The sequence below is a fragment of the Phyllobates terribilis genome, unplaced genomic scaffold, assembly GCF_046119375.1.
Source record: "Phyllobates terribilis strain yellow unplaced genomic scaffold, ASM4611937v1 Scaffold_7__3_contigs__length_470593459, whole genome shotgun sequence".
In the NCBI taxonomy this organism is placed as follows: domain Eukaryota; kingdom Metazoa; phylum Chordata; class Amphibia; order Anura; family Dendrobatidae; genus Phyllobates; species Phyllobates terribilis.
In genome coordinates, this window is record NW_027362767.1 from 234,369,323 (window position 1) to 234,394,109 (window position 24,787).

Here is a 24,787-nt window from a genome sequence, read left to right on the forward strand (position 1 = left end):
CTCCACGCTCACATATTGCGCTGCTCTCTCCCCCGCACTCACATACTGCACTGCTCTCTCCCCCGCACTCACATACTGCGCTGCTCTCTCCTCCGCACTCACATACTGCGCTGCTCTCTCCTCCACGCTCACATGTTGCGCTGCTCTCCCCACACTCACATACTGCACTGCTCTCTCCTCCACGCTCACATACTGCACAGCTCTCTCCTCCACGCTCATGTAATACACTGCTCTCTCCCGCCCGCTCACATACTGCACTGCTCTCTCCCACGCTCACATACTGCACTGCTCTCTCCCCCACGTTCACATACTGCACAGCTCTCTCCTTCACGCTCACATACTGTGCTGCTCGCTCCTCCATGCTCATATAATACACTGCTCTCTCCCCCCCACTCACATACTGCACTGCTCTCTCTCCCACGCTCATGTACTGTGCTGCTCTCTCCTGCGCGCTCACATACTGCACTGCTCTCTCCCCCGCGCTCACATACTGCACTGTTCTCTCCTCCGCACTCACATACTGCGCTGCTTTCTCCCCCGTGCTCACATATTGCGCTGCTCTCCCCACACTCACATACTGCACTGCTCTCTCCTCCATGCTCACATACTGCACTGCTCACTCCTCCACGCTCATATAATACACTGCTCTCTCCCGCCCGCTCACATACTGCACTGCTCTCTCTCCCACACTCACATACTGCACTGCTCTCTCCCCCACGCTCACATACTGCACTGCTCTCTCCCCCACGCTCACATACTGCACTGTTCTCTCCTCCATGCTCACATACTGCACTGCTCTCTCCTCCACGCTCACATACTGCACTGCTCTCTCCTCCACGCTCACATACTGCGCTGCTCTCTCCCCCGCGCTCACATACTGCACTGCTCTCTCCCCCACGCTCACATACTGCACTGCTCTCTCCTCCACGCTCACATACTGCACTGCTCTCTCCCGCCCGCTCACATACTGCACTGCTCTCTCTCCCACACTCACATACTGCACTGCTCTCTCCCCCACGCTCACATACTGCACTGCTCTCTCCCCCACGCTCACATACTGCACTGTTCTCTCCTCCATGCTCACATACTGCGCTGCTCTCTCCCCCATGTTCACATATTGCGCTGCTCTCTGCCCCGCATTCACATACTGCACTGCTCTCTGCCCCGCATTCACATACTGCACTGCTCTCTCCTCCGCACTCACATACTGCGCTGCTCTCTCCTCCACGCTCACATATTGCGCTGCTCTCCCCACACTCACATACTGCACTGCTCTCTCCTCCACGCTCACATACTGCACAGCTCTCTCCTCCATGCTCATATAATACACTGCTCTCTCCCCCCACTCACATACTGCACTGCTCTCTCTCCCACGCTCATGTACTGTGCTGCTCTCTCCTGCACACTCACATACTGCACTGCTCTCTCCCCCGCACTCACATACTGCACTGTTCTTTCCTCCGCACTCACATACTGTGCTGCTTTCTCCCCCATGCTCACATATTGCGCTGCTCTCCCCACACTCACATACTGCACTGCTTTCTCCTCCACACTAGCATACTGCACTGCTCTCTCCTCCACGCTCACATAATACACTGCTCTCTCCCCCACACTCACATAATGCACTGCTCTCCCCCACTCTCACATACTGCACTGCTCTCTTCCCCGCGCTCACATACTGCACTGTTCTCTTTTCCGCACTCACATACTGCGCTGCTTTCTCCCCCATGCTCACATATTGCGCTGCTCTCCCCACACTCACATACTGCACTGCTCTCTCCTCCACGCTCACATACTGCACTGCTCTCTCATCCACACTCGCATACTGCACTGCTCTCTCCTCTACGCTCACATAATACACTGCTCTCTCCCCCACGCTCACATAATGCACTGCTCTCCCCCACTCTCACATACTGCACTGCTCTCTTCCCCGCGCTCACATACTGCACTGTTCTCTTTTCCGCACTCACATACTGCGCTGCTTTCTCCCCCATGCTCACATATTGCGCTGCTCTCCCCACACTCACATACTGCACTGCTCTCTCCCCCACGCTCACATACTGCACTGCTCTCTCATCTATGCTCACATACTGCACTGCTCTCTCCTCCACGCTCACATAACACACTGCTCTCTCCCCCACACTCACATAATGCACTGCTCTCCCCCACTCTCACATACTGCACTGCTCACTCCCCCACGCTCACATACTGCACTGCTCTCCGCCGCGCTCACATACTGCGCTGCTCTCTCCCACGCTCATGACTCGCCCCCTGGGCAGTGGGGTACCCGGAACCAGGCCTTCTAGTGTACGGTGCTGATGGGGGTAGTAGTGGCAACCCGATCCCGTGGCTCAGGGTGGTCAGACCAAATGCTGTGGCAGTCTATTTGTAGAGCTATGAATGTCCGACTACGCCACCCGTGGATTGCGGTCAGGGATGACCGCCGTTGCAAGGCAGACCGCTGAGGCTGGTGTTGGTGTGCAGCACAGGGATAGGATAACTCCCCACGGGAAGAGTGTAACCTCAGGGCAATGTAGGTGGATGCTAGGGGTGATGGTGTAGGCCGCAATAATCAGAGTTCAGAGACCGCTTCAAACAGTCCAGGGTCTTTATTGTTGGTATTACTAATGACAAAACAGGAGTACTGGGTAGGAATGGGCCTGGGTGTCTGAGAGCATTCGGGCGAGCCCCACTGATCAGGGTGAGTGTGAAGGCCTACCGTTCTCTCTCTGCCCTTGCTGACTATCCCCCTTTTCGTGATGTAATAGCCCACGTCCCTGAACTGGCCGTGTACTTCGCCTGTATGGCTTGCGACTCGGGCCTTAGGTACCTGTTGCTTCTCCGTGCTGTACTGGTCCCTCTGTGTGGCGGAGCCTCCAGGCTTCTTAGGCCAAGGAACCTGAAATCCCTTGCGGGTTGGTTATCTGCTGCAGGGCTTGCAACCCTGACAGCCTCGGACCCCAATGTCCGGTGGTGATTCTCTCAGCCAGGACCGGCTCTCGTCGCCTCTGTCCCTGGCCTGCAGCTTCTCCACTGCTTCACGGACTCCTTGGCTACAGCTGAACTGTCCCTCCTTCTCTGGGACTAGTCTCAGTCCTGAACTAGGTCGTCCAGTTCTCTCTAACCCTGCCCTCAGTTCCAGCTTTTATAGGGGCAGCCTGCTCCCCCTACTGGCCTGGGACAGGAGGTGCTGTATGCTAATTGTCCCTGACCAGGGAACCTCCTTCCTGCTCTCAGACACAGCCTTTAATAATTTGTGGCATCCAGGCCTGGGGTGATACATTCCCCCCTAGTAAAATTTAGTACTCCGGGACTAAACAGGAAACACAAATACAGGGTATAAATGCATGACCATAAACACAACAGGGAAGGAAATAACGAACAACATCACATATTGACTTCTTTAGGTCACAGTGTGGTCTGTGACCGGGTGTCCATATCACCAACAAAAGAAGAGGGTCACAGTATGATCCGTGACCAGGTGTCCATTTCACCAACACAACGGAAGCCTTAACCAGGTGGGGGTCTGTCCTTGCCCCGAGTCCTTGACAGTCTTTATTCATTCCTTTGGTTAGGCTCCGAACATATTTACAAGGAAGTCCCGTTTACTCAAAGTTCATAACCTGTTAGTCCATGTATCTAGAAAAACTGGGAAAACAGTATTAATAAACAGGGTACAAACAGAAAACATTAAATATATACATTGTGCATTTAGATCTTCCATCGAGCTGGCATTTGACCCCTAGTGCTCCGGGTTGACCTGCGTAACCCACTGTCTGGTGGTGGTCTAACCTGGTTTTCCCCACTATCATTTAGGGTACAGCTACTAGCTGGGTTTACAGGCAGGGCAGGCAGCTATCTGTGGGTCCTTTGGCTTACCGCAGGCATGGCAGGCTCACTGTCAGCAGAGGGTTGACTCTCCTGGGCTGCTGGCATGGGTTCTTCTGCCTCCGGAGCTGCTTGTTCTTCTTGTTCTTCCTGCTCTCCTGTAGGCTCCTGCTGGGTAGGTTGAAGGAAGTGTAGGACGGGTACCACTATGGCATCATTTATCCGAGTCCAGGTCCGGGGGAACTCTCCGAGAACTGTGCTGATCATTTCTTCCTTGTCCTCTGCAGGTTCAAGGTCATCTTGATCTTCACTTGGACTCTGTAGCTGCTCGGGGCACCGTTTTAGGTGGTCTCTGGAGACGGTGCTAGTGGTTTCTCCTCCATCCTTGGTAATCACACATACCTTCGGGTTGTTGTGGTCGGACTGCAGTACTGTGTACGGGTCTCTCTCCCACTGGTCGTCCAGCTTGTGAAGCCTTCTCTTCCGCTTCAGGACCTGCTCACCAGGATCCAGGGGACCAGCAGGGGTGTGTTGGTTGAAGAGCCTCTCTTGCTTTTCTCTCGCTTGAGCCAGACTCCTCTCCACACTCTCCTGTACCTTCTTGTACTGTAGCCGCCGTTCCGTATCCCAGTCCGCGTCTGGGGAGGTGTCCTCGGGTGTCAGGACTCCCATCTCCAGGTCTATCGGCAGCTTACCTGGTCTTGTGCGCATCAGGTAAGCCGGGGTGCAATTTGTAGCATTCACCGGGATATGGTTGTACAAGTAAATCAGGTCTGGCAACTTCTCCGGCCACAGGCTGCGTTCCTCCAGGGGCAACGTCTTGAGGAGATCAATGACGATATTGTTCATTTTCTCACACAGCCCGTTGGTTTGTGGGTGGTAAGGCGTTGTCCGAATCTTCCTACAGCCGTAGAGGTTGCAGAGCTCCTGGAAGACTTCCGCCTCAAACGCTGGACCTTGATCTGTCAAGACCTGTTCCGGATACCCGTGTGGACGGCAGAAGTGTTGCTGGAAGGCTCTGGCCGCTGTTTGGGCTGTCAGGTCTTTAACAGGAACCACCACCAGGAACCGGGAGTAATGGTCCACAATCGTGAGGGCATAGCTGTAGCCGGACCGGCTTGGAGCCAACTTCACATGGTCCAGAGCTACCAGCTCAAGAGGCTGCCTGGTGACGATGGGCCTCAAGGGTGTCTTCTGGTGGGTACTGTCCTTCCTTCTGAGGTGGCATGGGCTGCAGTCCCTGCTCCACTTCTCTATGGCCCCTCTCATACCGACCCAGTAGAACCGCTTTCTCAGTAGGAACTCCAGTTTCTTCCACCCGAAGTGTCCCGCTCTGTCATGGTAGGCCTCCAGGACTATTGCTGCATCTCGCCTCGGGACCACTACCTGCCAGGTCAGCTCGTGCGTCCGGTGGTTGACAAGCCTTCTGCACAGCTTGCCCTCGTAGAGGAATAGCCTGCTTTTCTTCTTTCATAACTGCTTGGCTTCCTCTGGAGCGTCCGGGCCAGGGCTAGCGTCAGCCTGGGTTAACATGTCTTTCACCAGGCGAATCGCAGGGTCACTATCTTGTGTTTCGGACCAGCCGTGGTGGGGTAAGGGCTTGAACATGATGGTGGTTAGGCCTTTGTCTCTTACCCGGTGAGAATACTGAGTGGCCCCATACCGGTGGAACGCAGGGAGCTCTACTTCCTCCAGCTCTTCCGAGTCTTCTTCTCCTTCAGGTAGGTGGGGCATTCTTGATAAGGCGTCTGCGTTGGTGTTGGTTCTGCCTGCCCGGTATTTGATGGTGAAGTCATAATTTGATAGCCGGGCCATCCACCGCTGTTCTAGGGCACCTAGTCTGGCATTGTCCAGGTGTGTCAATGGGTTGTTGTACACGGTGAACTTTGCGGAGGACAGGTAATGCTTAAACCGTTCTGTGACGGCCCACACCACTGCCAAGAATTCTAGCTTGAAGGAGCTGTAATTCTCCGGGTTTCTTTCAGTGGGCCTCAGCTTCTGGCTGGCGTACGCGATCACCCTTTCTCTGCCCTGTTGGTTTTGGGACAGTACGGCTCCTAGCCCCACATTACTGGCGTCTGTGTGGAGGATAAAAGGCTGGCCATAATCCGGGTAGGCCAGGATCTCATCCCCCGTGAGGGCCATCTTCAACTGGCGGAAGGACTCCTCTTCCGGCTTGTCCCACTTGAAGGGTGGCTTGTGACTTCTGGATTTAGACTGACCTATCAGGAGGTCCTGCATTGGAGCTGCCATCTTAGTGAACCCGGGGATGAACCTTCGGTAGTAGCCTACCAACCTGAGGAATTGCCTCACTTCTTTGATGTTAGAGGGGCTTGGCCAGCTCTTGATGGCTGTAACCTTGTCGGGGTCGGGGGCTACTCCCTCAGCACTCACCACATGCCCTAGGTACTGTATCTTCGGTTTTAACAGGTAACACTTTGAGGGCTTCACTTTCAGGCCATAGCCTGCCAGGGCTTCGAACACCTCGGCCAGGTGCTTTAGATGGGCCTCGTAAGTCTTCGAATAGATGATCACGTCGTCCAGGTAAAGTAGGACCGTCTCGAAGTTTCGGTGCCCTAGACAGCATTTCATCAGCCTTTGGAAGGTCCCAGGTGCATTGCAGAGCCCGAATGGCATACAGTTGAATTCACTCAATCCCATCGGGGTGGTGAAGGCGGTCTTCTCCTTGTCAGCCTCTGCCACAGGAACCTGCCAGTACCCGCTAGTAAGGTCCAAAGTAGAGAAGAAATTAGCTGATTTTAGTGCGGCTAAAGACTCCTCTATCCTAGGTAACGGGTACGCGTCTTTATGGGTGATACGATTGATTTGTCTATAGTCCACGCACATTCTCATGGTACCGTCTTTCTTTTTTTCCAGAACCAAGGGGGCTGCCGAGGGGCTACAGCTGTCTCTAATGACCCCGGCTTCTTTCATTTCTCTCAGCATGCCCTTTGCATTCTGATAATGTGCAGGGGGTACAGGTCTGTATCTCTCTTTTATTGGTGGGTGGCTCCCCGTGGGGATGTGGTGTTCTACCCCTTTCACCCTGCCGAAGTCTAGCGGGTGCTTACTAAAGATTCTCTCGTACTCCTGAACCACCCAGTAGACTCCTTGTTTTTGGTGCAGGGGAGTGGAGTCAGCACCCACATGGAGTTTCTGGCACCAGTCCTCCTTGTGTTTCTGGGAGCCATTACCCTCCACCAGGGGAGATGGAGACAAGGGTTCCATGACCTTGATAGCATTGTGTTCGACGGCAAACAATTTGACTAGTGTAGCGTACCGGGGCAAGTGTACTTCCCTTTCCCCGATGTTTAAGATCCTGACGGGCACCCTTCCTGGCGGACATCAACCACCCCCCGGGCTGTCAAAATGGTGGGCCTGCTGTCTGAGTACACGGGTTCTACCATGGCTTGGTAGTCTCTCCCTCTTAACCCGTTTGCAGTCCGATACCAGATCATCATTTCACTTTTGGGAGGCATGGCAATGGGGAACGGGTCGCTCATCCTCACGCTACCGATCTCACCACCAGACAGTTCTACCTGTTGCCGTCTCATCAGGGCTCTTATCTCTTTCTGGAGGACCCTCTGTTGGCTGGAGCTCGCATTCATCGCCACCTGCTGCAAAATTACAATTACTTCTGAAAGACAGTTTTCAATCACATTAGTTCCCAAGGTTATTTTAGGGTGACTTTCACGACGGTCAATGTCCACAATGATCACTCCCTGTGCCGGCAGTTCAACCTTACCAATCTTGATAGTCATCTCTCTGAACCCCACCTGCGGCACGGGTTGGCCATTGCTGGCGATGATGCTTAAGTCATCGTCTGGATAACGTGTTATATCAGTGTCACTACAGTACTGCTTGAAAAGTACATAGGGGATGGTAGTCACTTGGGACCCGGTGTCCAGCAGTGCACTCATGGGGATATCGTCCAGCACTACGGGTAAGACCGGGCGTCCCCCTACGTACTTATCACGCTAATTAGACGGGCCTGAAGACCTTATGCCTGGGGGTTGGCCCTCTGCCCAAGGTCGGACCCATTTAAAGTACAATACCTGGCTATGTGTCCTGGCTGGCTACAACAGCGACAAATCGGCTGTCCATCCTCGGTGTAACGGTCGGCGGGCCTCCCTCTGAACGACGGGGTCCTCCTCTGGGTCCTTCTCCCACGTTGGTGGAACCTATAGTTGACATTGCCAACCTTTTCAACCACTTCATAGGGGCCCTGCCACTTGGCCAGGAATTTGCTCTCCACTGTAGGTACCAGTACCCGATACCCAGGGTTGAAGTGTCTCACCCTCGCAGATCTATTGTACACCCTCGACTGTGCCTCTTGTGCTTTGAGGAGGTGTTCTTTCACAATGGGCATCACCTCTGCAATCCTCTCTTGCATCTGGGCCACGTGTTCGATTACACTCTGGTATGGTGTAGACTCGGCCTCCTAGGTCTCCTTTGCTACATCCAGGAGTCCGTGGGGGTGTCGATCATATAACAGCTCAAACTGGGAGAATCCAGTAGAGGTCTGTGGGACTTCTCTAATGGAAAATAGAAGGCATGGCTGTAGGCAGTCACAGTCCCCGCTGTCTTTTTCCATGACCTTCTTCAACATGGCCTTCAAGGTTTTATTAAACCTCTCCACCAAGCCGTCTGTCTGTGGGTGGTAGACTGAGGTCCTGAGTTGTGTGATTTGCAGGGTTTTGCACAACTCCCTCGTCACCCTTGACATAAATGGGATCCCTTGGTCCGTTAGGATCTCCTTAGACAACCCCGTTCTCGAAAAAATGTGAACCAGCAACCGGGCTATGCACATGGCAGAGGAGCTTCGTAGTGGTACAGCCTCCGATTACCAGGTAGCGTAGTCCAGTACCACCAGGATATAATGATGTCATCTGGTGGACTTGACCAGGGACCCTACTAGATCCATGGCGATGAGATCGAATGGGACTTCAATGATGGGTAGTGTCACTAAGGGGCTGCGGAAGTGAGCCACAGGTGAGGTCAGCTGACAAGTGGGACAGGATCTACAATAATTCATGATCTCTTGGTGACAACCGGGCCAGTAGAACCTCTGGAGGATCCTTTCCTGAGTTTTTTCTACCCCTAGATGCCCACCTAAGACATGTGTATGGGCCATATCTAACACCCTGCGTCTGTATGGCCCTGGCACTAGTAACTGCTCGATTACTTCCCCTCTGAGCTTGGTGACCCAATATAGCAACTTCCCATTCACAGCAAAGTATGGATATCGGGTGTCAGCTCCCGGCTCTTGAGCAACACCATTCAGAACAGTGACATTATCAAATGCCCCTTTTAGAGTTAGGTCCATGAGTTGGGCGGTTCCAAAGTTTCCCCTCAAGCTCACGGATATTGGCCTCTGGGGATGCTGCCTCATCCTCATCGCCAACAAGCACACAAAAAGGCAACCCGTCGGCGGTGCCCTGCGATGAGGTTTCTTCAGGAGCAACCTGGTTGTTGTCCGGACAACTTTGCTTCCTCCCTTTCTCCCACAAGTCCCAAAACAAGGCAAAGTCCCGCCCTATTATCACAGGGTGCAGCAGGTCCTTGACTACGCTGACCTCATGGGACTCGGTGCCACAGTTTGTGTCTATGACTACCCGGGCCACAGGGTAGTCCTTAGTGTCACCATGGATACAACGGACGCCAACCTTTTTCCCCGGAACCAGCTGAGGAGAATGTGCACCCCTTACGAGGGTTACCAAACTCCCCGAGTCTAACAAAGCAGTCACTTGCATGCCATTCATCGACACGAGGCATGCTTGCGGTCCCTCGCCTGGTTGAGGGACAGCACTGCAGGCAGGATATGCGAAATATGAGCAACGCCATCCTGCGCTGCAGTCCATATTGGCTCAGTTGTCATGGGGCACCGGGTGGCTATGTGACCTGGGGTGTGACATCGCCAACATACTATGTTTAGGGGCGGAATCTTGGCAGCAACTCAGACCCCTCCTGGGCTCTAGGGTGTCCCCCAGATGTGGCTCTAGTTCCCCTCTTTTGGATACGCCAGTATGGAGATGCTACAACCCCGGGCTTTCCCAAGGAACTTTCCACCGCCTGGTATCTTTCCACCAACCCCACCAGATCTTCGGCATTATGGGGATCTGCTTGGGCAACCCAGGCTTTCACCGACCTCGAAAGGGAGTGGATGAACCTTTCCATGACGACCCTTTCCACCATCTGTGCTGGGGAGGAGGATTCAGGTTGCAACCACTTTTGAACCAGGTGCAGGAGGTCGAACATCTGGGACCTGGGAGGTTTGTCACTGCGCCCTGACAGTCAGAGTCACTCCCAAGCGCGCCAAAATTTGCTTTTAATTTGGCGTACTCCTTTGCGTCCAGCAGTGCCAAGTCACAATAGGCTTTCTGCGGCTCGCCCGTTAAATATGGCGCCAGCACCTCCGTCTACTGCTCCGGAGGCAATCTCTCCCACTCCGCCACCCTCTCAAAGACCATCAGGAATGCCTCAACGTCATCACCCGGAGTCATCTTTTGCCAGGCTCTCCTTACCATCTTCCTGACGTGCGAATCATCACCTACAGTTGGGGGAGGGGCGGCCTCTCTGCTGCAAACTTCCCCTGCTAGAAGTTCCATCTGCCGTTGTTGCTGCTGAATCTGCTACATCAGGAGTTTATTAATCTCTTGCTGCATCTGTTGCTTCTCCCGGAGCTGCTGTTGCAGGCTTTGCTGGCCCTGCAAGTGCTGTTGATGTTGCTGCTGTTGGCTTTGCAGCAGGTGTTTGAGGAGCTCCTCCATGGTGCCGGACATCTCTGGCTGGCTGGCGGCCTTTACCCAGGACATCCACCGATCTCTGTAGCAGAAACACGTTTTCCTGGAATCTTGCCCGCACTTCTAGCACCAAATGTAGGGGTTTGGTACTCACTCAGCCACGGTTCAGATAGGAACAAGAAACGTTTTCATAAAAATGTTCAGGCAAACAAAAAGACAAAGACAAAGGGAAAGCACAAGCTCATAAAAACCGGCCCTCATACGCCTTATTAACCTTCTCAGCCCTATGTGTACTGGAGCATGCTTTCCCGGCTTTACATCACTGAAGCTACCAACCTCAGTGATACATATCTCCTTCCAAGGACATGTCTGGCAGCCATCTTACACTATCTAACAGTCATCTATCTATTATCTATCAATCATCTATCTATCATCTATCTATTATCTATTATCTATCAGTCATCTATCTATTATCTATCATTATATATTATTTATCTATTATCTATCAATAATCTATTATCTATTATCTATCATTATATATTATCTGTCTATTATCTATCATTATATATTATCTGTCTATTATCTATCAATCTATCATCTATCTATTATCTATCTATTATCTATCTATCTATCATCTATCTATCATCTATCTATTATCTATCTATTATCTATCATCTATCTATCATCTATCTATTATCAATCTATTATCAATCTATTATCTATCTATTATCTATCTATTATCAATCTAAAAACCAAGCAATGTGAACTGAGGTCTAAGATGGTAGACATGCAAGAAATAGGAGCATGTTCACACTAGCAAAAAGAAGCAAAACCTACAAAAGACAAAAATATATCTCATACCCTACCATCATTATATATAAATGTAAAGCAAAGTTGCATAATAAATATAGGGTACTTAGTGAACTATTTTTGATCAAAAAAAGTATACAAGCCGTCCCACCAGCGGCAAGGTGACCCTAAATTGGGACGGTACCTATACTGCCTATATTAAAAACCTTACTGTATATCAAAGTTGAAGTATCAATCTATCATCTATCTATTATCTATCTATCTATTATCTATCTATTATCTATCTATTATCTATCATCTATCTATTATCTATCTATTATCAATCTATTATCTATCATCTATCTATTATCTATCTATCTATTATCTATCTATTATCTATCTATTATCTATCTATTATCTATCTATTATCTATCATCTATCTATTATCTATCTATTATCTATTTATCTATCATCTATCTATCATCTATCTATTATCAATCTATTATCTATCTATTATCTATCTATTATCAATCTATTATCTATCTATCATCTATCTATTATCTATCTATCTATTATCTATCTATTATCTATCTATCTATTATCTATCATCTATCTATTATCTATCTATTATCAATCTATTATCTATCTATTATCTATCTATTATCTATCTATCATCTCATTATCTATCTATCTAGTATCTATCTATCTATCTATTATCTATCTATCATCTATCTATCATCTATCTATTATCTATCTATTATCTATCTATCTATTATCTATATATTCTCTATCTATTATCTATCATCTATCTATTATCTATCTATTATCTATCTATCTATTATCTATATATTATCTATCTATTATCTATCTATCATCTATCTATCTCATATCTATTTAACCATCTGCCTACTGATCTCTGCACTTTAGAGGGGTTTTATGGGAATAACCTTTTTTATTCTAAATGCTTACATATGTTAAAAACTCCAATACTCACCCTCCCCAAGCCCAGGGCCGCCTCGCAGCTGCTTAGTGTTTGTTTACTGTCTGCAGCGGTAACATCACATCAACAGTACAAATCACTGGATCAGCCAATCACTGGGCTCAGCAGGTCGCACCATCTACATCGTCGGAGCCGTTGAGCTCAGCGATTGGTTACAGTGGTCATGTGCGCTGTTCATGTGACGTCATCGCTGCAGACAGTAAACAAACACCAAACCAGCAGCGGCGAGGCGGTGCTGTATCCCTAGAGGGTGAGTATTGGCGTTTACTGAATACCACCATACCATTTCGGAATACCATCTCTATATCATGACCAAATATTATTATTATGGTGAATAAATAACATCACAGTTAGATAGTTACCACATAATGCTACACTACAATGATCAAATAATAGTTTTACACCAAGACCACATAAAGCTGCCACAAAGACCAATGTAATAAAAAAAACTCACGTACAGTGCCCATATTGTGGTCAGATTCCAGTACAGTATTGAGTTTGGCAAGTTATATTCACACTGTAGACCTTATATACTGTAGGTGAATACAATGCAGTTATATCTTGTGACTCACAGGTGACATCTTGGCTGACTGTATCCTCTCACTTGCCTTTGTCTTCTCTATCTGGCCCTGACCGTCATGATGACTTTTCCCACCCTGACTAGTCTTTGTACAGTTGGCTGCCTTTCCAGTGCGCCACACAATAGTTGTGTCTTACAGAGTAATAGTGACTCCTTAGTGAACCTACAGTGGGAACGGAATGTATTCAGACCCCTTTAAATTTTTCACGCTTTGTTTCATTGCAGCCATTTGGTAAATTCTAAAAAGTTCATTTTTTATCATTAAAGTACACTCTGCACCCCATGTTGACTGACAAAAAACAGAAATGTAGAAATTTTTGAAAATGTATTAAAAAAGAAAAACTGAAATATCACATGGTCATAAGTATTCAGACCCTATGCTCAGACACTCATACATAAGTCACATGCTGTCCATTTCCTTGTGATCCTCCTTGAGATGGTTCTACGCCTTCATTGGAGTCCAGCTGCGTTTAATTAAACTGATAGGACTTGATTTGGAAAGGCACACACCTGTCTATATAAGACCTCACACCTGTCTATATAAGACCTCACAGCTCACAGTGCATGTCAGACCAAATGAGAATCATGAGCTCAAAGGAACTGCCCAAGGAGCTCAGAGACAGAATTGTGGCAATTCACAGATCTGGCCAAGGTTACAAAAGAATTTCTGCATTACTAAAGGTTCCTAAGAGCACAGTGGCCTCCATAATCCTTAAATGGAAGAAGTTTGGGACCACCAGAAGTCTTCCTAGACCTGGCCGCCCACCCAAACTGAGCAATCCTGGGAGAAGAGCCTTGGTGAGAGAGGTGAAGAAGAACTGCAAGATCACTGTGGCTGAGCTCCAGAGATGCAGTAGGAAGATAGGAGAAAGATCCAAAAAGTCAACTATCACTGCAGCCCTCCACCAGTCGGGCCTTTATGGCAGAGTGGCCCGACGGAAGCCTCTCCTCAGTGCAAGACATATGAAAGCCTGCATAGAGTTTGCTCAAAAACACATGAAGGAGTCCCAGACTATGAGAAATAAGATTCTCTGGTCTGATGAGGCGAAGATAGAACTTTTTGGTGATAATTCTAAGCGGTATGTGTGGAGAAAACCAGGCATTGCTCATCACCTGCCCAATACAATCCCAACAGTGAAACATGGTGGTGGCAGCATCATGCTATGGGGGTGTTTTTTCAGCTGCAGGGACAGGACGACTGGTTGCAATTGAAGGAAACATGAATGGTGCCAAGTACAGAGATATCCTGGATGAAAACCTCTTCCAGAGTGCTCTGGACCTCAGACTTGGCCGAAGGTTCACCTTCCAACAAGACAATGACCCTAAGCACACAGCTAAAATAACAAAGGAGTGGCTTCAGAACAACTCTGTGACCATTCTTGACTGGCCCAGCCAGAGCCCTGACCTAAACCCAATTGAGCATCTCTGGAGAGACCTGAAAATGGCCGTCCACCAACGTTCACCATCCAACCTGACGGAACTGGAGAGGATCATCAGGGAAGAATGGCAGAGCATCCCCAAATCCAGGTGTGAAAAACTTGTTGCATCATTCCCAAGAAGACTCATGGCTGTACTATCTCAAAAGGGAGCTTCAACTCAATACTCAGCAAAGGGTCTGAATACTTATGACCATGTGATATTGCAGTTTTTCTTTTTTAATAAATTTGCAAAAATTTCTACATTTCTGTTTTTTTTCAGTCAAGATGGGGTGCAGAGTGAACTTTAATGAGACAAAAAATGAACTTTTTAAAATTTACCAAATGGCTGCAATGAAACAAAGAGTGAAAAATTTAAAGGGGTCTGAATACTTTCTGTACCCACTGTATAATAGTGGTGTCCTCTTTTATTTTATGCACAGTAATAATGCCACCCAGGGTGCCGGCGCCCCCTCTATACCTCTCACACAGTAATGGTGTACCCTAGGTAGTATAGCACTCATGCCCCCTTTACCGTTCTCACTCAAAAATAGCTTCCCTTAGTGTGGTGCAAAGTAAAAAAAAAGAAAAAGTTGACAACTAAAATGCAATCTTGGCTTGATGTACAGGAAGTGAAAACATCGCGGCTCAGTTATTATTGCTTTTATGGCAGCAATGACACCAATATTTCAAAAATTACAATATCTAGGGTATCACAGAATTGTGGGTTTCATCAGGATGGAGAGTTTGTCAAGGTTGGGAATAGATGGGGATGGTGGTAGAAATGTGAAAACTGAAATGTGAAATGTGTCTGTGTTGCAAACTCTGCATGTGAGTTGTGCCTGGAAGAAGTCATTATCATGGTCTGGGTCAGATGGAAAAGATAAGAAAAGTGAAGGTTAGTCATTTATGAGTCACATCACTGTACTGTAATCACACAGTCTGCAGAACTGCTATCTACCAATGTATGGTCGCTGTATGTTGATGGACAGGCAAACTGAATTATTGCTTGTAGAGAAGATACACACTGTTAAAGCAAGGTCTGTAGTGTGAACAGCACCAGTGAAGAGTTTGTTATGCTTATAGCAGATGAATGGTAAAAGGAAGTCTGTTAGCATGTTTTTGTTTTCAAATCTGAGAGATGCATGATGTAGGGACAAAGAGCCTGATTCCAGTGATGTATCACTTACTGGTCTACTTGGTGCAGTTTTGATACTATCTCTGTTTTCTCTGCTGCAGATGTAGCAGTGCTTTAAATGCTGAGCTGTGTATAACCCCGCCCACACCACTGCTTGTCAGCTGCCTGTATACAGGCGTGGGGGCGGGGCTACGCAAATTAGGTCGACTGTCTGGCACCAGACATCTAGTCCTGCAGTGATAATCTCCTGCTGAAAAAAACATGATTGTATTAAAACTACAGCAAGCTACTGAGCAAGTGACACATCCCTGGAATCAGGATCTCTGCCCCTACACCATGCTGCTCTCAGATTACATAGAAAAACCTGCTGACCGATTCCGATTAATCAGCAGCACATCTGAGCCAGGAAGTAAATGCAGATAGCTGAGAAACAAGCAGGAATTTGCTGAAGACATGATTGTCAGATGGAAGAAACTAATGATGAGGCAAACTCCAAATCACACAGTAACTGTGTGTAAAGCTTACTGAACACTCACACACTGCCATATAAGGCCTAGAGTGATGATGTCACAGGAGTTCGCTGGGTTTATGAGGTAGAGAAGAGAGCAGGACCCGGCCCAGAATCTGGGACAGGGGAGTCAGAACCCCTTCAATTAGGGAGCGCCTTCGTCACTGTAAACATACAATGTTACTTGATTTGAGCGTGAGCCCGGAGCATGGAGGGTAAATATATAGTCTGGTCTGGGGTCCAAAAAAGGAATCTGTCAGCGGCTACTGAATCTGAGAGCAGTATGATCTTTGAATTGTAAAGTGTTGTGGAATAAGGTGGTGACCCTGATTCCAACTACGTGTCACTTACTGGGCTGCTTGGTGCAGTTTTGATATATTCCTTGTTTTCTCTGCTGTAGATGTAGCAGTGCTCTGAATGCTGAGCTCTGCATAACCCCACCCACACCACTGATTGGCAGCTTCCTGTGTAGATTGTCAGTAAGCTACCAATCAGTGGTGGGGGCGGAGTTACACAGGGCAGGAGGACTACCAGACACGTGACACCTAATCCTGCAGTGATGATCTCCTGCTGATAAAACACTGATTGTACTGAAACTACAGAAAACTTCTAAGTAAGTGACACATCCCTGGAATCAGGGCCACTGCCCCTACATTATGCTTCTTTCAGATTACATATCAAAAACCTGCTGATAGAGTTGTAGCGCCCCTGAGGGTTCGACCGCCACAGGGATGCTGCACTTCTCTAATGGAGTGTGGTGTTCCTCCTCTGAGGTAAGGCCAGTGTGATAGTCGTGACCCAACCTTTTGCATCTGTGGCGCCCCGAGGGTTCGGTTGCCACAGGGGTATTGCACCTCAACCAGAGGTGTGATATTCCACTCCCAGGTAAGGATGGAGTGTGGACCAGGGCTCAGTTAGCTGCATACACACACTCACCCCATTTCCGGGGGACAGCTCGACGGTGCTCCCATTTATGCAGGCACGACTGACTAGGCTCGATGGTGCTCCCATTTATGCAGGCACAACTGACCATGTCCCTGGCTGGAGTGGGGAGGGGGGTGAGAACTCAGTGATGTAGGAGCAGAAGGGGACGGTTTCTGGAGCATAGGAAGGAGCTCATTGGGTGCAGGTCACCTGAGCTCAGACACAGAGAAGCAGATAAAAGGTGGGAGCCATCTTTAGTGAGGGTTCTGAGTTCTGAGAGAAGCAGAGTAGCAGTTCAGCCAGAGCTGACAGGGAGCTGTGGCTCAGCCTGAGCTCAGCTCCATGAGGCAGGCCTGGAGAGAAGGCCGGGGCCAGAGAGGAGAAGAGGAGAAGGAGAAGGAAGGAAAGAGGAGAGACAGAGGAGTAGAAAGGCTCCAGAAACAAGAAGGCAGAAGGGACCCTAAGAGAGCAGAACGGACAGCAACCGCTGCTAGCCCGCGTTATATCGAGTGAAGGGTCAGGCCGCGGAAGGGTACCGGATTCCCAAGTTGGTGGAGGTAAATCATCCCTCCTCCAAGAACCGGAGGTCGTGATCATTTATTGGTGCGACCCCTTGCTACACCCGCTAGGAAGGCACCACATAGGGTCAGGGAAACTGGCGCCAAGTTTTACCAGAGAAGGCCCGAGGCAGCCGGACAGAAGCGTGGTCACTGGTGGGGCACGAAAGGCCAGAGAAAGGATAGAAGGGGGTCCTGTGCCATACTCCTGAATTGCCTGGGGGTTGACCGAGCCCCTCACCTGGTGGACGCAGCACGGCTCGGGCAGTCATTGCTGACAGAAGTGACTTGGATATCAACTGTGAGTAAAAGGCCTGAACTGCACCATTGGACTCTGTGTGATTTATGCTGTGCCTGCACCATCACCCCCAGCATCCACCTACATTGCCCTGAGGCTACACTCTTCCCGTGGGGAGTTATCCTATCCCTGTGCTGCACCCCAACACCAGCCTCAGCGGTCTGCCTTGCAGCGGCGGTCATCCCTGACCGCAATCCACGGGTGGCGTAGTCGGACATTCAAAACACTGATAAATAGACTGCCACAATTTGGTCTGACCACCCTGAGCCACGGGATCGGGTTGCCACTACTACCCCCATCAGCACCGTACACCAGAAGGCCCGGTTCCGGGTACCCCACGGCCCAGGGGGCGAGTCACATCCAACACCACACTTCTCCACCAGAGGGAGCTAGTATGCACTAGGTGCTGCTCCCCTGGTTACAGGGAGACTGGGGAACACAAAGTGGTAGGAACCAGTTAGTTGGTGTGGGTGGAGAACTTACAAGTTAGTTACACTTTAGATTTCATATTTAATTCATAGCCATCTTTGATCTTGGTCTTTTGCTGGTTCTTGTTGGTCGGTCTCTCTTTTAGTGGTCGTACTGTGCTGTCAGACTACTGTGTGTAATGTGACCTCCCTCCGGGAGCGCAGATCCTGTGTGGGCCTGCACCGGCAAGGGACACAGCCCTCGTACCCTGGCCTTGGGACGAGAAGTACGTTGTAGACGAGGAATGTCTCAATCCGGCCAATGACCAGGATCAAGAAGGCCCGGAGCTTAATAGTGTGGCTCCGTAGCAAATGGATCCCAGGCAGGATGCAGACGGAGCGGTGTACGCCACCTGTCCTCGCCATGCTGATATATTCAGAGGGACTCCGGCTGCAAGAGGGGTACCGGCCCCCGACACCCGACCTTGCTACTCTATGTCCTGGACGGGAAAGCCCAGTTAGGCCCTGAGGATACCCACCGGGTAACGGAAGGAGCGGAGCTGCCACCCGTGCCCTTGTTCTGAGAGGAGTTCAGAGGAAGTCCCGGCCTATTTGCACACACCCGGCAGGAAGGAATTGGTCTGTAGTGCAGTAACACTCTGGTGTAGGGTCCCGACTGAATGCTGGACTTACTCGGAGGTAGTCGGACCCCGTCCCTGGTGACCGCAGGACTCCGCGGGGAGCAGGGAGTCGCCTTCCCGCTGTCATCTCTAAGTGAGTAAAGCCTTGGAAGATCACCCCTATGGCCTCCGGACTGTTCATTATGCTACATACCACACGACGCGGTGCCCGTACTCCCCGCACTACTACTTCCCCCCCTTGATCCGGTGTGCCTGCCCCGAGGCCTTGCTCTGCCTGTGAGGAGCAGTGAGAACTTAGGCCGCCATGACAGCGGGCCTCAGCGGACTGCAGCGGCGCTGGTGTCCCTTCACCAGGCACCACAGGTGGCGTAGTCGTTAATCAGCCACTCAACCCGGACAAGCCCATACCATCTCTTTCTAATGTGACGGCCCTGAGCACGGGTCGGGCCCGGGCCACGGCTGCATCCCACCTCTCCATCACGGGGCCCGACACCGAGTCCCCCAACACCCAGGGTAAAACACGGGCTTTACGAGTAGAGGCGTCACAGAGTCGCTTTAAGTTAGGGGCCTTTGATATAAACCTCTCCTTGACCTGCTGTTCGTTTATCACTCTGGGAAGTTTCTCCCAGGTTGAAATCCCTGTAAATGTTAATGACCCATCTCCTAATCCGGCATAAACCCATTTTGGAGGCATGCTGACCACAGAACATCGATGCTGTCCGTATTATTGTAGCCCTAATGGGATCTTCATTTAGAAGCTTCTTTGCCTCATTGTCAAAACTGTCTCAAAAGAAGCCAATAGGAGCTCAGCTTAAACGGCTGGGGTTAAATGAAAGCTGTGCCGTGATTTGCATAAAACAGTTTTTTTCTTACTTTTCATCTACTTTACATGGCATGTGCATCAAGTTTTCTTAAAGCCTTCTTTTTTTTTGGAGATTGTGGGGCACGTTAGTTGCAGTCCCACACATATGACCATCAATGGTGTCTGCCTTGTTCTGCTGGCTCGCGGTGCCTCATAATAGACCCCTGTAATCTCTCTGTCTCTATTGTAGAAGAATTAACCTCTGTAATAGGCTAATGCTATGTGTAATGGTAGTCAATAGGGTCGTCTGGCGCAGGGGCCGTCAGACCTTTCCTCCAGATTCTTTTGCATTATTTAGTATCTCTCTGCAGGATGCTCGAGATAAGTGATGTCCTGCGGGTCCCCTCTCTGGTTGGATGGAGATGTCTGTGTTTTCGTGCCTGGAGTATGGGGGGCTGTGCTGTGATAGTTAATGTACCGTGTAGATATCTTTATTCTGATGGACCAATGATGAGGGGACAAGGACAATACTCTTAAATTCATTATACTCCCCCATTAATAGGATTCTTGTTACCTCTTATATTAACCACGCGGTCTTTTCATTTGGATGCCTTTGCTTAGAAATCATAACCGAGTGGTGGGTTCAATTTTGGTTTCCTACAAGAACATGTTAGTTTATTGCTCTTGTCTTAATATAATAGTATCAGTATAGTTCCTACAGGCATTGCAGTGAATGACATGCTCCAATGGGTGGCGCTAGAAAGCCAACGTTCATCCTCTTGGAAGAGAGCTAATTTGCATACCCCAGGAAGCATGTATATTTCTCTTTATTCCCTCCTAAGTATGTAAGTGTAGCACCCTGAGGACTCGGCTGCTACAGGGGTATTGCACCTCGACCCAGAGGTGTGGTATTCCACTCCCGGGTAAGGATGGAGTGTGGGACTGAGCTCAGTAGGCTGCATGCACTACATACATCCCATTTCCGGGGGACAGAACTACGGTACTCCCACCAAGTATATGTGCAGGTACGACAGCGTCTGTCCCTGGCTGGAGTGGGAGGGGGGTGGAACATCCCAGTAGTGTAGGGGCAGATAGGGGGAGTACTCTGGGTAAAGCTAGGAGCTCATTGGGTGCTAGTCACCTGGGCTCACACATAGAGGGAGTATATAAGGTGGGCACCATCTTAGGACAGGGTCAGTCAGTCAGTCTGAGGAGGAGCAGAGCAGAGGAGCTCAGCCAGGAGGGCTGACAGGGAGCTGTGGCTCCGGCTGGGCCCAGCTCCAGAGCCAAGCCTGCAGAGGAGAGAGGAGAAAGAAAGGCCCAGAGTGGAAGACCAGAGGGAACCCTAAGAACCCAGAATCAGACCAAAAAGGGTGAAGGGTTGGCGGACACGGGTACCGGAACCCGAACTGGTGGAGGCCACTTATCCTCAGCCAGGAACCGGAGGTCGTGGTCAAGATTTGCCACGACCCTCACCAAATCCACCAGAAAGGCACACCAAGCATAGGGTCAGGGAACCCAGAGGAGGTTTGACCACTAAGAGACCCGAGGGAGCCGGCCAAAGGTGGATCCCTGGTGGGAATGGCCAGAGACAGAGAGGGAGAAGGGAGCTCAGGACCACGCTCCAGAACTGCCTGGGGGTTAGCCGAGTCCAGGACCTGGTGGACGCAGCACGGCTCGGGTGGTCACTCAAGGCCAGAGTGACTGAGAGAACACTTGTGAGTAAAACCCCTGAAACTGCATCTCCTGACTCTGACTCTTCTTACTGCACCGTCACAACCCCCCTCATCTTCACCTGCTGCCCTGAGGCCATACCCCTCCCGTTGGGGGTTATACCACCACGCTGCACATCCTTATACACCTGGCCTCAGTGGACTGTTCTGCAGCGGCGGCTTCAAAGCCGCACTCAACGGGTGGCGTAGTCGATCAAGTTAACATCTACTGCCATAGACTGCCACTTAGTTTGACACCCTGGGCACGGACCGGGTCACCGCCACAAGGACTACTACCCCTACCCAGATCCGGCTCCGGGTATCCCCTGAACATGGCCCAGGGGGCGCGTCAACTTTGGCGTAGTCGGCAGGATAACGTGCCCGCAACCACCGGGTACTGCGTGCCTGAAGAAAAGTTTATCTGTACCGTAAAAAGAAGTCTCCCGCCAATTCCGGAGGGTCACCGCCATCGGACGCCATCACGGGTCGTTTCCCGCCGGTTGCCCGCCATCTGCAGCTTTTTCCCGCCATCCACAGAGTTTCCCGCCACTGGGAGACGATTCCCGCCATCTGGGAAGATTTCCCGCCCTGGCAGAGCGGACGCCATTATGGGCGTGCCAGAGGGTGGCAAGAGGCCACCTCCCATCGTGGGCCAGGACCAAGAATGGCGCCAAAAACGAAGACTGCCCCCACCAGCAGAGACTGCAATGATTGAGATGTCCATCAGCGTGGGGGGTCTGCCCCTGGAACTGACAATCACCAAGTTGCCCCAGGACCGCCCTCAATGGGGGCGGATACAGAACAAAACAGAGAAGATGGGTGCAGCCTGGAGGAGTCTAGAGAAGCCATACCCGGAGATGGAGGGAGAGTCAGGCAGCACCGACCCTGTGGTCAGGAGCCTGTTGCAAGCTACCACTCCACAAGACCTGGTGGAGATCCTGGCACAGCTCCCCCGAGACCGGGAGCGTGCACAGACCGCGCTGGAGGGCCTCGCACGGAGGATGGCCCAGGTGCAGCGAGAAACGCTGACGGAATGGAGCAGGGAGATGGCCCAGCAGGCTGGAACCCGCCAGCGGAGCACACCACCCGCAACGAGGAGCACGCCTGCCCCTGAAGAGGATGCAGAAGGGACGGAGGCCGGAGACGACGCCGCAGAGGGAGCTGAAGAGACGGAGGCAAGTAAAGGGGACGTCACTACCCCAAGCCCAGCCACCGTAAGCCTACCCCCGCTCCCCGTCGCAGAGCCCGAAATCCCACCGATCGTGCCCGTTGCCGCACCGCTACCGCTCCAGACTAGGCCCCAAGCAGGAGCCGCGACCACGCCCCTTGTGACGTCACGCGCCTCAACCCTGAGCGCGGCCAAGCAGGAGACGCCACCGGCCTGGTCGCAGGGCCGAGTGCCCCCGGGCGCCGCAGTACCAACAGCGCCCTCTACTGAGCCACCGGCCTGGTCGCAAAGTCAAGTAACCCCGGGCGCCGCCGTCTTCACGGTGCCCTTTACCTTCAGGGTACCCCAAGCCTGGTCGCAAGGCCTAGTGATCCCGGGTGCCGCTGCCACCACCGCGCCCTCAACCTCCACAGTGCCGCACCTGGGTGAAGACTTGGTAACCCAACATATTTGCCCGGATGGGCAGCCTTTTGAGTGGCCACCGGAGTACTACCATCCCCGACTCCGGAAGGAAAAGCCCCTGGATGAGCCCCTGATCCCGGCTCCGGCGCCCGCCAAGATCACCCCACTCTCGCTGGAGGAAGCGCAGTTTGCGTGGGACCCCACTGGAGGAGACCTCATCGGGTTCACTCAAGAGACCCGGGCGGCTGCAGCGGAGCGTGCAGAGTGCTGCCGGCAGCAGTTAGAGGTTTTCGACCGGGAACGGCGAGAGAGGCGGGTCCGCGAGGAGCGGCTGCAAGTGAAGAGTGCAGAGCAGAAGAGCCGGACCCGACGGAACCCCCGTGCAGCTCACGGTCCCCGTGCCACCGGGACTGTATTCAAATTCCAACTGCAGCACGGTTGGGGCTTCATCCGGGATCACCACACGCCAGGCGACGTCTTCGTGACCCGCAGAGATGTCGAGTCCCACCTGCCGGAGGGACACAGAGGTAGTGACCTATACCTGGGTGACGAGGTCACCTTTACCCGGCACCAATGTGCCAAAGGACCCTATGCCCTTCATGTACACCGGTTGACAGAGGAAGAGCTGAGGTGTCAGGAGGAGCAAGGGGACCCGGACGGGTCTGAAGAATACAGGGAGGAAGCATCAGGAGGACGCCGTTATTAGAGTACGGTAAAAAAAGAACTGTATATAGTTACCCGTCGGGGTATGAGAACTGTTATAAGTACTGCTGCTAGTTAAAATATAGTCCCCGTTGGGACCAGCGAACTGTTACCCGTGTGTCCCTATCCCTTAACAGGCTGAGGACTGTGAACAGCCATTCCTTTTCCCCACTGGCCGAGGACTGAGAGCGGCCACCTCCCCTTGTATATAGTTGCGCTTTCTAAGGCGCCCCCTACTGGTTTTATAGGAAAACTGTTTTTTTTCTTAAACTGACTGTTGCACTTTTACCTGGTCACAAGCGCACAGTGGCCAGTAACTCAAAGAACATTATTATGAAAGAGTTTTATATGAAAGAAAAAGTTTATCTTGTTTAAATCTGATAATGTTTAATGTTTGATATGTTCTTGTATGTTTTGAAAAAAAATTGTATGTTTTTGGATATTTTATTCTTTTACAGCCCGAGGACGTGCTGTGATTTACCAGGGGGGAATGTAGCACCCTGAGGACTCGGCTGCTACAGGGGTATTGCACCTCGACCCAGAGGTGTGGTATTCCACTCCCGGGTAAGGATGGAGTGTGGGACTGAGCTCAGTAGGCTGCATGCACTACATACATCCCATTTCCGGGGGACAGAACTACGGTACTCCCACCAAATATATGTGCAGGTACGACAGCGTCTGTCCCTGGCTGGAGTGGGAGGGGGGTGGAACATCCCAGTAGTGTAGGGGCAGATAGGGGGAGTACTCTGGGTAAAGCTAGGAGCTCATTGGGTGCTAGTCACCTGGGCTCACACATAGAGGGAGTATATAAGGTGGGCACCATCTTAGGACAGGGTCAGTCAGTCAGTCTGAGGAGGAGCAGAGCAGAGGAGCTCAGCCAGGAGGGCTGACAGGGAGCTGTGGCTCCGGCTGGGCCCAGCTCCAGAGCCAAGCCTGCAGAGGAGAGAGGAGAAAGAAAGGCCCAGAGTGGAAGACCAGAGGGAACCCTAAGAACCCAGAATCAGACCAAAAAGGGTGAAGGGTTGGCGGACACGGGTACCGGAACCCGAACTGGTGGAGGCCACTTATCCTCAGCCAGGAACCGGAGGTCGTGGTCAAGATTTGCCACGACCCTCACCAAATCCACCAGAAAGGCACACCAAGCATAGGGTCAGGGAACCCAGAGGAGGTTTG